Below are 15,949 nucleotides of genomic sequence, written 5' to 3' on the forward strand. Positions count from 1 at the left end.
CATTGAGGTGCCACCTTAATTAAATTATTATTAAAGTTGACACCATTATTGATGGAACAAGTCAATAATGGCACCCCTTGGTAGGAAACAATTGGAAGACTAAAATTCTAATTTTGTTACCTTCAAAATGATAATACAAACAAAACTCTGACATAACTCTAGAAAACTTTAGATTGAGGAGTATTCTATAAAATAATCGATGTGCTATATTTAAGACAGTTGCCCATGACACCTATGGAAATATCAAAGCAACATAATATAGCAAGGGAGCATAGGACAGTACTTGATAAAAAAGGCAGTGATTGATTCTAGATACTTTTGTTACAATGGAAAGTATTGGCACAGATAGGAAAACATGAATGAAACCTGAGTTAGTATTTTATTATGTTAACGTCTTCACCTTAATACGTAAGTTGTGATATAGAACAGTGCTCTTGACTTTAGGAGATAAACAAGGATTGGGAAAAATGAACCAACAATTTATTGTTAATTATTTGTTCTTTATTGTTTTTATTAAGCTTGTGATTGACTTGCATTGACAGTAAAAACAGAAGAAATGAAGTTCAATCATCAAGTAGGGGCAACAAATATTTAGATAATGAAAAAAGAAGGTGGATTTCAATAAGGTACATTTCTTTTCAAGTAAAAGAGAGAAAATCTTATTGAAAAATCCCTCAATAAAGATACAGTAGGAGCACTGCTGTTAGGCATAAATGAATGAGAAAATGGAATAATGGTATGCTCCAGATGCTGTAGAGAGGGAGTGGAATTTAGCAGGCCTCTTCATTGATTTTCTCCTTGAAAGACCTTATCAGTACAGACACAATCTAATTTTATATTTCATGACTGGACATTGGAGATTTCCCATGTAATGGCTATCAAAAATGCACAATCATGAAATAACAGGATCCAATGAAAACGAGTCAGAAGTTTGAGAAACACATTCGTTCTGGAAAAGGAGTGAGGGTTACAGATGAGTTAACCCAAGGAGCATAGTAGAATTGTTGGATACTGCTGACGACTCCGGTCAGCTTGGTGACTTCTATGGTTAAGATAACTGCCCATCATGGGTACTGATGTTTAAGGTTTTATTGTCAGCCTGTGCCACCCCTAGAGGTGGTGGAATATTAAAGAGGTAGGGTCTAATTGAAAGTGTCACAGTCATTTTTGGGTAAGCCCTTGAATGACACAGTGTGATCTGGCTTCTTATCTATTTTGCCCTTGCTGTGAGGTGAGCAGCTTCCTATGTTACAGGATCCTCCCACGATGTGCCACCTTGACACGGGCGGGTTAACTCAACACGCTTACTCTCTAACAAACCTTTGTTGCTTGCATTTTACTCACCAGTGGGCATAGGCAATTATGAGAGTTCGAATGATTTGGCGTATCAGTTTTGCCGGGGAGGTATGGGGTTTTAGAGTGTTTGAAATAATAGGTTCCTTTTGTTAGAACTTGGGAAACGTAAGTTTTCCTATAATTTCCCATGAAAGCAAAACTTACATATGTAGGAAATTCCATACCCTATCACTGATTGGAAAAGCATTGACCTACAGCTCAGGAAAATTGTGAGGTGTCAGAATAAACCTGAAGTAGAATAGTCTCTGAGCAGAAAACATCACTCTTTCTTATAAATTGCAATGGTGCTCTTGAGTTTTCTCATCATTTGGAATCATTAATCAGAACTTTAAAATACTGGCATATAATTATAGATTTTAGCTTGTGACGGTCCTATCTTCTCAGTGTTAGTAAAAGTAGAATAAATATATGGATTTTGTGCTAAAAATATAGATAGGGCCTAGTGTCTAAAATCTCAGTAACTAACATATTATTCCATTAAAATCCAGAAATCTGCATGTCCATATGAGAAGCTCTGTTTTTAGCCATTTCCTCCAAACATGTGAAGATTTAACTGGAGTTCTCTGCTGTCAAAAATATGAAGTTCATGGGGTTGGGCATTTAGCTCAGTGGTAGAGCGCTTGCCTAGCAAGCACAAGGTCCTGGATTCGGTCTCCAGCTCCCAAAAAAAGAAAAGAAAAAAAAATGAAGTTCAAAAGTACTGGCTGGTCTATTGAAAACTGATGCTATACTTAGTGAGTGTGTCACACTTGCCCTTCGAATTTCAACTATAACGTCTTTTAAGAAGAAAATTTATTTACAAGCTTTCTGGCACAATGAGCTAATAATGTGGCACTGTTAACATAGACAGGATTATCGGAAAGTTAAAACTGGCCTAACGGTTGAAGCACTTTTCAAGATAAATTTGACACGAAGGCAGTAGATGTTAAGGGCTCGTTTTTTGAATAAAGGTGTTATGTGCAAACACAACCTCGTAAGGGAATTGTGGAGAAACTAGGAGTATAGGGCAGGGAACAAAGGAAAAGAAAAATATTGACAATTTTCATAATGCTGGTAGTATCTGATTATTTCTGATAAAAATTGAGATAAAATGATACAAGTCTTTCCCAGGGATTTATCAAGAAAATGACAATGACAAAAGAACTGAAAACATGTATGCCTTATCAAGTGTCAGTAGGTCAAGTAATATGTCCATGTCACAACCCCTGGACTCTGTGTATGAGTCCTGACTGTGAAATAATCTTCTTTTCAGATATAATAAATTAAACACCTTGAGATGAGATCATCTTTCAATAACTTAAATCCAATTCTTTGGAAAAAAGTAGAGCAAGCCACATGAAAACTGGAGTCATATAGTTCCAAGGCAAGGAAGAGCACAGCCACCTTTGCAGCTGGATTTCCTCTGAGGACGCCCTCTGGGAGAGGTATCCTGGTACATCTGTTTTAGATTTGTAATGTGAAGAAGAATAAGAGAGAAAATGTCTATGGTGTTAAGCCACTCGTTTTGACATAATTTTATGGTACTCTGGATATCAGATATTCTAAACATACAATCTGTATATATAGTGGATCCAGTGGTATAAGCAAGAAGGCATGTTGAATTCTGAGCCTGTAGGCTTTTTGACATTGAGCAATAATAGTAACAGTGGACATGGCTAATATACACTGAGCTCTATACTTAGCAATGTAAATGAGGGTTAGAAGTATTGTTATGAACCCTAATTTACAGAAGACGATATCAATGTTCAACAAATTGCTTAACAGTTCATAGTAGACAATAAGAACAGGGCTTTGAATCCACATACTCTTCCTCCAAAGCCTGTGCTTTTCACATCCTGCTCTCAGGAATATAGTATAGTCATGGGAAGCACTTATATGCTGAATAAGTCTGATTGGCTGGTCAGTCAAGAGGATTTTGCTTTTAGCTTCAGTCTAAATTCACAGTTTATTTGTACATAAAAAGTGACTATGCCCTCTCCTCTTCTATCTTTGCACAAAATTCTATTGTTAATTTAGTTCTTTTATAGAAAACAGTCTGCATAATATGCAGCAGTAATATAGTACTACTCAAAATGAGCAAACACTTCATAAATGAATGTACTTCGCTCTGCATTGACATTTGTATTGCTCAACCATCATAAGGAGGTCTTCAACGTAGACACCTTCAATTCCACTGCATCTGACACCTTGCCTTCTCTACCATGATGGATGGCCTCTCTAGACTGCTGATTTTGTAGATATTTCGATGTAGCAATGAGAAAATAATTATTGCAGATAGAGAAATATTTGAATTGTGGCTCTGCAATACACAGCGGTGTGGACCTGTAGGGACATTTTAATGTTACATCTCAGTCTGTCAAACATGCAACTCTGGTTTCAAAACTGTCAAATGAAATAGCTACTTAGGAGGGTTCCTTTTAATAGGTGACATCCAGGAAAACACTGAATACTCTGGCTGGCAGGTTATTCATTTTCACGATTCCTCTCTCTTATATATTTTCTCTTTCTGAAGGTCTAGAGAAAACACATATCACTTAAAACCTATAGTATGCATCTCATACATGAGACTCTTAAAAAAATCCCAAGGACAAAGCACCAAGGATTGTTGTGAAGTCAAAATGTCAGGCTCCAAATTTTCTTAGAAAAATCAATTTGAGTTCGCCAACAGGAGGCTGTATTTCAGAGAATTGGAGTTTAATATCTAGAATACATGTTTTCAAAGTGTTCTCTAAAGTTCAATATCACTTTCACCATAGTAGATGGGCTTCTCTTTCAGCAATGATAAAAGGGACACACTTTAGTACTCTTGACTAGGTGGCTCTGGATGTGTATGAAATGTTTTGTATTATGCTAGGTCCAGCAGAAAGTTTTTTTATTGAATATTTTATGTATTTACATTTCAAAGGTTATCCCCTTTCCTGGTCCCCCCCTCTCCTATACCCCTCCCCCTGCTTTTATGAGGATGCTCCTCCTCCCACTCACCTACTCACCACACTGGCATACCCCTATACTGGGGAATAGAGCTTTCCCAGGACCAAGGGCTAATCCTCTTATTGATGCCAGATAAGGCCATCATCTGCTACATATGCAGCGGGAACCATGTGTACTTTTTGCTTGGTGGTTTAGTCCCTAAGAGCTTTTAGGGTCTGGTTGGGGTTGTTGATATTGTTGTTCTTCCTATGGGGTTGCAAACCCCTTCAGTTCCTTCAGTCCTTTCTCTTAACTCCTTCAGCAGAAAGTTTTCCTTAAAAATAATAGATAAAATTTCTCTTTTCTCTTTGATGCAGTCCCTCCACTATCGCTGTGTGATACACGATGTTTTGCACATAGTCATGGGCCAAGAACATTGCAGACCAACTTTGGGAGTGGATTTCATGCTCTAATCGCTAGTATTCCCCCCATCCCATATTGAAAGCAACATTCCTATAATTCTGATCCTGCTTTGCTATCTTCATTTTCAACATTGTTTGTTTTTCAGCGTTGTCTATATTTTCAGGATCTGAGGACTGATCCTACATGCCCAGTAACCTAACAATGTTTTTTAAACTTGACGTTTTTCATAATGAAACATTATTAATCCTTAGGGTATTTATTGTAATGCCATGCATTGGATAATATAGACCATGATCTATTGTTTCACTGCAATGCCAATGTCATGCATCATTAATAAATGCACTGTTCCCATTAAGTGTGAAGCTTTTAATTAGCATACATATTTTGGTCATCGTCTATCAAGCGAGGCTGACTTTTTCTCATCTTCTGTTGCTTCTGCTGACTTGAGAAGCTGAACTCTTACTGCAGCTGGGTATATTAAAGTGTGAACTTTTGCAAGGCATTCCAAATGATTTTCAGGGTCTAAATGAAAATCCAATTTCCTCCAAGCTTTTTAAGTAAAGTGACATGATGTTTTTCTCCTTTAAAATAATGTCTCTGGCACCTTCACAACAAAACCTCATGCTATTAATCAAAACCTAGTGTGTTTGGATGATACAGAGTTTTGCAAAATAGGGCCCACAGACTACCTACTATAAAATCTTGGGTCCCAACCCAGGTCTATTAAGTCAAAATGTGGAAGTGGTGTGAGAATTTTCTTCTAACAATAGTCTAGTAATTTTTCATTTTGTGATTCTTTAAAACACACAGAGAATGGCTATTCTTTTATTTCTCCTCTCTTCATTAATAAATAACCTTTGCCATTCTCTCAATCCAAACTCTTTCTCAGTAACCCAGGGCTATCTTGGTGACTAGACAGCCACAAAGAACTGGGGAGAAGTTTCTAGTTTTTGTTTTGCTGTTTACACGCAAGGCCGTTGGTGAGTATTAAGATTGCTAAGCTATATTTTAGAAAATGCAATGAAAAAGTGAGTGTAGGGGGAGTAAGCAACACAATTGATAAGTCTTAAGAGTTCATCTGGACCCAGCATTTTTGGATTTTATCAGAGGCCCATCTACTGCATAGAGAGTAACAGAGAGGAAAAAGTAAAGTAGAACAATTGAGAAATCTCCAGGGTTGGAAAAGTAGGATAAGTCTAGGGGTTAGAGCATAGATCTGATTCTATTTATGCTATCTTTAGTAAGTGAAACACTTTTAAGATGCAGTTTATTTATTTATCAACATGGAGAGAATGCCAATGAGTTCTTGTTTTTTAAATGGGATGCACAGTTCTTGTTTATGATAAGAGATGGCTTAGCATTTAAAATCACTAGTCCAAAGGACCCAGATTTAACTCCCAGCATTCATATGGGAGCTCACAAAGGTCTCTAATTTTAGTCCTAGGGTATCTAATGCCCTCTAGTGGCCTCCATTGGCACCAGGCATGGACAGATTCACATGTAGGCAAAAACACTACCACACATACAGTGCATAAAAATTTAAAACAGACATACAGGTCACATATAAATAGCCAGGAACACGTGCTTAATAAATGTTATAGATGATAAAGAAGAAAAGCAAGAGTAAAGGGACAAATGAGAAGAAGAGGGTTGAGGCCTTGTGGCCTTTTCCCATTCACTCCTGTGTGTCTATTGGTTTCATGTTTGTTCAAGTCAAGTTTAGGTAGTATCTTGGTGAGATTTTGTATGTATGGCTTTTGACATTACTAGAAGACACAGTCTTAAAGAAAAATGCCCTCATCCTCTGCTATTCCAATCTTCTTACCCCATCCTCCACAACGTTCCCTGATTTTTACGTGAGGGAGCTGATTTGTAGGTGTGCCTGTTGGGACTGTGCACCACAACAGAAGACACACATACAATTTACTTTATACGGGCTGAGCCAGTGGAAATACATATGTATATATGTATATGTATGCAATAACAACCAAGAAAATTAGAGGCTATGAATTTGAAAGCGAGCACAGAGATATATGGGAAGGTTTGGAGGAAGAAAGGGGAGAAATGATGTCATTATGTTATAATTTCAAAAATTAAAAAAAATAGCAAAAAAAAGAGCAGGAGGGAGGAAACACCAGGGCATGAGACAAAATCATAGGCATTCAATAAATACACCAGTAGATTTACTTGAAGACAAATTGGATATGGGGACCTATTGTGTTCTAGACACTGTGGCATCACTGAAGATATAGTGGTAGTCTTCTTAAGAGGAATTTATATTCTATGTATAAAAGAGAATAATGCATAAACTTGGGTTCTTTTGTTGGCAATAATGATTAGAAGGAAAATTAGAATGATTGGTTATAGAGACTAGCAAGATGCTGTTTTGGATTGGTGGTTAGGGAAAGCCTCTCTGATAATAGATCAAGAGGTCTGAGATACAAAGGAAATATGAGGGACTTATAGATATTTGAGAGAAAAGCAGAGGCTTTCTGAAGCCTATGAAAGGTTCTGAACTGAGAGGCTATTAGCATTTAAAAAATAAAAAAAGGACTCAACAGTATGTAGCTAGAGCAGGTGCATGAGAAGTGGTGACAGGAATAGGGAACTGTTTGTGAGAGGGTTCTGAAAGTCGGAAAGAGCAGACTAGGGAGGGCCCTGTGGAACATGATGGGGATGCCATCTTTTACTCTGAGGGTAATGACAAAACCATGGGGCTGTTCTGAACATAGGAGTGACACGGGTTGATTTTTCAAAGAATCACTTTTGCTGTTGTGTTGAGACTCTAGGAGAAAAGAAAAGCAAACCAAACCAAAAAGAATAACAAAAGACAAAAAGAACTCAGCCACTAGACAAGAGGTTATTATAATGACAATGAAAAACCAAAGCTATGGGAGACAGTGATTGGGGTACCAGTAGGGACTTGGATATATTTTGAAGATGCCATCAGTTGGATTTGTTCACTGATGAGAGTAGGCATGAGAGATAATAACTTTGGGTTTTGGCCCAAATAGGTAGATGGATGGAGTTGCATTTTCTGACATGGGGAAGACTGTGGTAGCTGATACAAAGAGGATAATAGACATGCAATGTAGCTGAGACTGTGGGAAGAACAGTGAAGTAACATTGAATGAGTACATTCTCTGTGAGGTACTCTGTAACAGGTGCCCCGGAACTTTATACTAATGTGCTTTTGTTAGGATTGTAAGGAAGCCAGAGAACATTGTCTTTAGTTTTAGTCAAGTTCTTATACAATTATTTTGGGAATAAGCTGTGGTCTTCCTCATGCATGGGAAGTCCATATTCAGAGTTAATATACATTACTTTTCAGCTTTCATAAGCTATATTCATTATCTCTGAACTTCAGCTTTAACCAAAGCAAATAAAACTAGTACAAGTCGAGGGGCTACAACTCTGCTATTTGCTTACTCACAGCAATGCCTTACCATCGCTCCAGTAACTGCCTTAATTGCTTTCTGGAAATAATCCTACCCCATCTGGTAGGATGTTTCTGAAGCATTAAGTGCTCCAGGAAAAAGAGCTTCCGTGCTTTACAGTAAGCACACAGCCTTCAGGAGCCTCACTGGCTGTTCTGTGCTGCTTCCCAGAGAGCTGTAAGGGATGCTATTGTGTCATTTCAATCTGAAGAAGGCATTTGCACACTGATGATGTTATCTGACGTCCTAATTTGTGCAAACATTGATCTGCTTGGAGCAGAAAAGAAATCTCCACTCAGACAGTGAGGGCTGGGCTCTGAGTAACAGCCGGGGGGAAAAGACTGAAGCACCAGGAAGAGTAAACTCTTTTCCCTTCTTTATCAGATTTTCTTTCCAGATTTATTTTTGTTCCAACAAAGAATATTCTTTTTGAGCTCAATCCAATTTGTATATAAAAATACACACCCATATTGATTTCACCCTGGTTTAAAATGGTATTTTTGCAGTACAAAAATTCAATCAATACAATCTTATGAGTTGGACTGGTAATGGTAAACACACTAACAGATATTTCATTTCATGGGGCCAAAGCTCTGGAAATTGATACTACAGAAAAGGATTACTCATTCACCATTGGGTATAACTTTGTTTACCCAACCATGATATAGGTGTAAAGCAGAAATACAATTATGCTGTGGCCAACACACAAGGGGTTTTTGAACAGTAGAACTTGCCTTCCCAATTCCCCTTAAGGCCCATAGATTGTACGCGTTGGCAGATCAAATAAGGATATTGTGGGAAATCGTTTACAACAAATGAAAAACAGCTTAATCGGATAGGCTGGAAAATTAGACTGGCATAGGTTTTGAAGAAATAAAAGTCTGTAAGATCATGTCGTTAAAAATAAAGCATTTGGAGGAGACATATTTTCAGATTCTCAAAACACGACTGCTCTTTTCTCTCTCACATATAAAGCACTTGGTTTTGAGAAAGGAAAGTGGAATTGTAAGACAGTAGTTTCCAGAGGTTCAAATTTCAGCCAACAAGTCGTTTAAGATAGTTAATCAGAACTGTAGCAATACCAAAGGAAGTGTACTTCATCATTTCTAGGAGAGTTAGAGGGAGGAGTAAAATTAATCAAAAGCTATAACCTGGCCTTGCCTTTATCCTGTGCTCATGTAACCCTTAAATGTCTTTACTCCAATGTAGTTCAGAGGAAGCTTACTGTGCAGGAACACACACAAAGGTTTAAGACTTGGATAAGTGAGTCAGCTAGGGTAAAGAAAAAAAGCAATGCTGTCCCTAAGGATTATGACCCTTGAATATACGATTGACGCTTAGAGCAAAAGAAGCCTGGACTATGTGGCTATTGCTATAAACAGAGTCATTGAGGGATCCACTAAAACTTTAGGTGTAGATTTTATCCTGGCATTATTGCAGGACTGTGGAGGGAATAAAGGAAATGGCAGCATTTCCATGTTGAGGTCACTAATTAATATTTCCTATAATCAGTTTACCAGGAGGCCTTTCTCATCATAAGTACATGACATTCTAATTCACTGGCTTGTTTACAGAGGAGCAAACCATCATCATAGTGAGGATGGAAGAGATAGGTAATTATTTCTTTTTTTTTTTTTGATAATTAAGAATCAGAGACAGCATTGTTTGTCTCTAAACCATACACTACTCTGGTTGTATTATGTCAGACTCCCTTGGAAAGCTGACAATGCACAAGCTCTAAATATCAAATTGTTTGCACTACCAGAGTAGGTAATACTTCAGAAATAATTATCCTCCACAAAATGCAAATTAATACAGTTTAGAGAGCATACATTAAGTCTTACTTCTGAAGTTATTGTAAAAGGAACTTGTGTTTGTTTCAAATGTCAAAATTTTGGTCTTTTGGGAATAAATGGTATATTAGATAAGTGTCATACAGAAAGTTATGACTTCTACTTTATTTCTTAATCTTTAATGTGCAATGCAAATTTCCTGTAATTTAAACCCTTTGAGTGTGATGCTTTTCTCTAACAAAGGTATAGAATCAGATTTTCACAAGAACAATATGTTGGTGAATATTTACTCAATAAAAGAATCAGCCACGGTGGCAAGTGTGGCAAGATGGGACAGCTGGTAGCATTTTGTCAGGTAATCTAATGACCTAAGCTGGCTCTCAGAATCCACACGGTAGAAGTAGATAACCGACTCATGCCAAATTGTCTTCGGACTTTCATGTGTGCATGCGAGGGAGAGAGAGAGGGAGAGGGAGAGAGAGAGAGGGAGGAGGGAGAGGGAGATGGAGATGGAGAGGAGAGGGAGAGAGGGAGAGACAGAGACAGAGAGAGACAGAGACAGAGACACAGAGACAGGAGACAGAGACAGAGACAGAGACAGACAGAGAACAAGTACACAAGTGTTGAAAAGAAATCAAAAGAATGAGGCATCAGCCAGATTTAGGGACAAGCTCTTCTCTGTCAAGGAAGCACTTACGTACTTAAGAGAAAAACTTTAGAAGTTTTCTTGTTTGGCGTCCTCTTTCTAGAACGTTTTAGGGTTATGTTTACTCAAACATTTATATTGGCTATTATTTCTACAACACATAAAATGTTTCTTTATCTTTATTTTAAACATATCATTTCTGTTTTTTATGTTGCCTGCAGATTGTTCATTCCTGCATTGTGAAAGAGGAAAGCAGCAAAACTCATACATGTCCTCAGGCCTGTCCATAGCAGAGACATGACTTATACACAGGTTACTGGTTCAATTTCAGATGCTCTAATATATCAGCAGCTTTGAAAGGATACTGTACTGGTCAGTATAGGTTAGATTAGGTTTTTAAAAAAGACTTCTTAATGGCAGTAGCTGTATACAGCTGACCTTTATTTGTCCTTTAGCTACATGCTGGTTTCAAGGGGAATCTCCCCATGAAATTTGTAGTGTGTTCCAAGGCAGTTTAAGTGAACATGAATAATTCTTCAATGTTTTTAAATGCTTCCCCTCAGACGCTACTCATAACATTTCATGTTTCATAGACAAAACCAGTTATATGATTTTCCTAACTACAAAAGTATATTTTGTTTCAAAGGTGAAAACAATTAGAATCTTGGTATATATGCCATAAAACTTTTGTAATATAAAATCATAATTTTATCTAATTACAAAGTCTAGGCTCAAGACTCTAACTTGCTTTTTGTTTCCTTAGACGCTCGTAAGGCATCTTTAAAGAATCTCAGGATTTTGCACCATTCAACTTCAATTGTCTCTAATATCCATGTAAAGCATGGGTGCAGCATAAGAATCTCTGTTATATTAAAGATAAGAAGACCAGTAATCTCTTCCAGGGCCATGAATCAAAATGGAATCTAAAATGGGAACACATCACACAAAGATCCATTCTTTGTTTCTTGTATTACTAACCAGACTTTAGTCTTCCCACTATGTTACAGAGAAATCCTCAAGAATATTGTGACTTTTCATGTCACAATGTATTAGGTGCACATAATGTCACCCATAATGAATACTAAGTCTCAGGTGCACAGCATGCTTTAGAAACTAATTTCTAAAGTAGGTACACATTTTTAGATTCATTTTGAACTCCACAGCTGCCTCTTTACGGCTAAGGAACTTGACTTGCATGCACGAGTAAATGTTTTAATATATTGTGCCTGTTAAGTTTTCAGCCTTGCTGAATTTTAAAATATGATTTGTTCAGAAACAAAAATATTGTTTTGGGATTATGGCCAGAAGGAAGGTGATCCTTTTAGATATGACAAAGGTTATTCCGTGTCACTAGCCTTTGCGAAGAACATTTTGAATGAGAACAAAAGAATAAATTTGTATGCCTTGTTGAGATACACTTTTAAGGCACAAAATAAAATTTATTCACACAGCAATGTTTAGGTGTGTTAGCCTGTGTGGGCATTCACAATCTAAATGACTTAAGGGAGTTTAAGTATATACACTCCATTTTGTCTCAGAACAACCACTTTAAATGAGAATCTACACAGTACTGAAAACAATCAACCTTACTGATAGAAGGAGCCCATTGTAGACTTCAAATAGATTGAAACCCACTAGTTAGGAAGTGTTCTGCAACAAACATCCATGGTAACTTTTTTCTTATAACAAACCCCAAAGGTTTCTGCTTTTAACGATGTCAATCATTCCAACTGTGATTGTGAAAGTATGTCAACTTTGGCTCCCCAACAAATTCCCAAGAAAGAATAGATCTGTTATTGTGCTATGTTTTTGGTTTGAAATTACAACAGGACACGTAACTACAAAGAGAATAAAAATGGTTTTTTTCCATGTTTGGAGGTAAAGAAAATAGGAAGACCTAATAACGCGACTGCTCTTCGTCTCTTCCATCGTATTATTTTTTCCTATATACCCCCCCACCTACTCTTTCCTCTCTTTGTTTATGCTAATGTCAATCTACCTGCTCCTCACGGGTAGATGGCCAAGCAAACTCTACAGTCAACTTCATGTTTACAAATAGATGATAAAACTTTAGAAGGGTAGTAAGTAAATTGTGATAAATAAAGAAACAAACAAATAAATTGAAGGGTAGTATATACATGGTCATAAAATGTATTTTATTGCTATATCCTGAACAAAAATAAATTCTAATTTCTATTCAGTTGGGTGGATGCTATTGGTCTCTGTCTTCTACTATCTGATCCAAGTAAAAAGTCACTTCCTTAAATTGTCTTTTCCCCCCTAAGCATGAAATGTATCCATGTATAACTGCCTACTGTCTGTTCTATTAGACCTGAAAATGGGGAAGGCCTCCCAACAACCATTTCTGCTGTGTCCTTAGGATGTGCAGTAAAAAATATAGACCTGATGGTTTATGGTATAGAATGGCTTTATTTACTTTGGTGATTGTTTATAGTTTTTAAATAAAAGACTGAACATTTAAAAACAAAAGGCCCCTGTTCAAAGTGTCCTTCCAGTGTTGAATGAGAAATCCTATTTGATATAAGGTTGCTATAGAAAGATGCTTAGCAAAGTAATATTGTGAGGAGAATGGGGTTACAACCAGTTTTTGAGATTTTGCTCCAGGATCTGCAAAGGCTCGGTGTAGCCCTTTGTCCCTAGTTAAAATATACAAGGAATGCAGTCATACACAAAACTCTTTCCTGATAGACCAATATGTGAAATCTTATTATAATCTAGAAACTAGCCATGATATGTATCATTGCTCCTAAGAATTAAAAAGTCCAACTCCCAAGAAGCTCCAGGTTATGCTTGTTGGCCCAGGAGTGGGAAGTCTGTTGTTCTACTTCTGTGTCCAACATATAAATAAGACTAAACTTAACTGAAGCGTAAGCCGTGAGATAGCACTTGGGAGGACATGAAGCACAGGTTCTTCATGCTAGAAGCAAGGACACCTAGGTATCATTTTAGAGATACAGAAAAGTAACTAGAAGGCAGACCCAAGAGGAGCTACAAGAGAAATTGATCCCTTCTTAAAATGGACAGGATTTGGTTAATGGTGTTTATATAGAAGTGATATAAATATAATTAAATAAGCTGATAGGAAGGAAACATGAATTGAGGTAGGAGATGACTAAAGCCATGTGGTTTCCAATATAAGTCTATAAAATCTGAGCAAAGACTGGGTGCTTTGGATGTCTTAGTTTCACAATGTATTAAGTTTAATGCCCCATTGTAAAAAGCTAGGGTAAAGTCATTTTCAAGAACAAAATGGTGTCATTGTTAGAAAAGCTCCAGGAACAAATATCAGGCTGGAAAGTACCCAAAGTTGTGTCTAAAAGTCACCCTTTCAACAGCGTTCTTAGTTCTTGTTCCTCCCACAGTAGGAAGAAGGAAATGAGTCTTAATGGCAATATAAAGATCAATGTCTACTATTTATATATAAAAATGTAGGTTTAGGTATAGGATAGGCAAAGCAGCTAAGGAAATGTTGGCTGAGGTAGCTTTGAGTGCATAGATCTGTGGTATTTTTGCATGAAATATATTTGGTTATAAACCTTGACCTGAAAAGCTGCTCAAATTGATTCACTTATTGACACTCAAGCATGGTCTCAGCCATTAAATAGCCTGTCCATGGAGAAATGTGCTAATTGAAGAAACCTAATATGTATTCGGAACTTGAGAAAACCATTAATCCTAAATGTACCTGGATCTTCTCCTCCGCCAAATGGTAACATTCACTCATGGGGCTGTTGTAATCACATGCAATAATGATTAGGAAGAGCTTTAAAAATGCAATGTCATAAAAGTTCAAGTTGTACTATAGTGAGCAGGAGCAATTTTCAAAAACTAACAATATGGGACAGCAGCATCACTCAGCAGTTAAAGGTATTTTATCTTAGGGTTTCTATTGCTGTAAAGGAGACACCATGGCCACGGCAGCTCTTATAAAAGAAAGCATTTAATTGGGTCTGGGTTAACCTTCAGAGATTTAGTCTATTATTGTCATAGTGGGCAGTGTGACAGCACACAGGCAGACATGGTCTTTAGAGGTACCTGACAGTTCTACATCTGGATTGGCAAACAGCAGGAAGAGAGAGTGACACTAGTCCTGGTTTAAGCTTCTGAAAGCTCAAAGGCCATACCCAGTGAAATACTTCCTCCAATGAGGCCACACCTACTCCAACAAGGCCATAACTCTTAATGAAAGTCCCTGAGCATTCAAATATATGAACTAATGGGGGCCCAATCTTGTTCAAACCAGCATAATCTTGCTGCTCAAGCCTAGAGACAGGACTTTGATCCCTGCATCTCTTTTAAAGGCAGAAGGGAAGAACCGATTTCATAAAGGTGTCCTCTGTGTACAGGTTAAGGTGCATGGGTCAATGCTTGCCAACACATACACACACACACACGATAATCATAGTAATAATAACAATAATAGTAATAGTAACAATAATGGTAATTTTCCCTTACATTTATTTTACTTTATGTGTATGAGTATTTTGTGTGAATGATATACATTTGTACCACGATCAGAAACGATGTTCAAGGAAGTCAGAAGGGGATACTGAATCGCCTGGAACTGGAACTACAGATATATCCTAACAGCTTCTAGGAAGTAAATGGTGAAAAGAGTGATAATGTAGGAATCACTGTTTTTTCTTAGACTTATTTTCTTTTTATTTATTTGAGTGTCTCTTTATGTGGGTATACATGTGGCTTGTGTGTCTTCATATGTATGTAACAGAAGAGGAAGTTGGGTGGTCTGCTCTATCATTTTTTGCTCTATTCCTGAGAGACAGGATTTCTCACTGAACCTGGAGCTTGCCCCATTTTGGCTAGTCTGGCTGACCAGTGAGTCCTAAGGATCTGCCTGTCTCTGGTCCACTATGCTGGTGTTAAAGACATTCATGACTACATGCACCAGCTTGTACATGGGCATTGTAGATTCAAACTCAGGTGCGTATGCAAAGTGCACTTATATCTATCTACCAAGCAATCTCTCTCGATGTATTTTTGTCTTTTATAACAGACAAGTTACTACTATGATGGTTACTTAATCATTTTTGCATGTATATTAACTCTTCTCAAGTCTAGATGAATATTGTAGGGCTGTGGTATGAGTGGAACATTTTCTACAAACATATTAAGAATAATATTTATATATGCACTATTTTATATAATTTTATGTTTAAATAAGTATTATTATGATTCTTTAAGGATGAAACATAACAGTTCCCTGCAGTGATTAAATGCCAACACTGAGATATAATCCAGTTTTAATAGGTCATGTAAACAAACCACTTATCTAGACCTTATTTAAAGTATACATTAATAATTAACATGATAAGAAAAGGATAGAAAAATGACTTCCCAGATTT

The sequence above is a fragment of the Rattus rattus genome, chromosome X (assembly GCF_011064425.1).
Source record: "Rattus rattus isolate New Zealand chromosome X, Rrattus_CSIRO_v1, whole genome shotgun sequence".
Taxonomy (NCBI): Eukaryota; Metazoa; Chordata; class Mammalia; order Rodentia; family Muridae; genus Rattus; species Rattus rattus.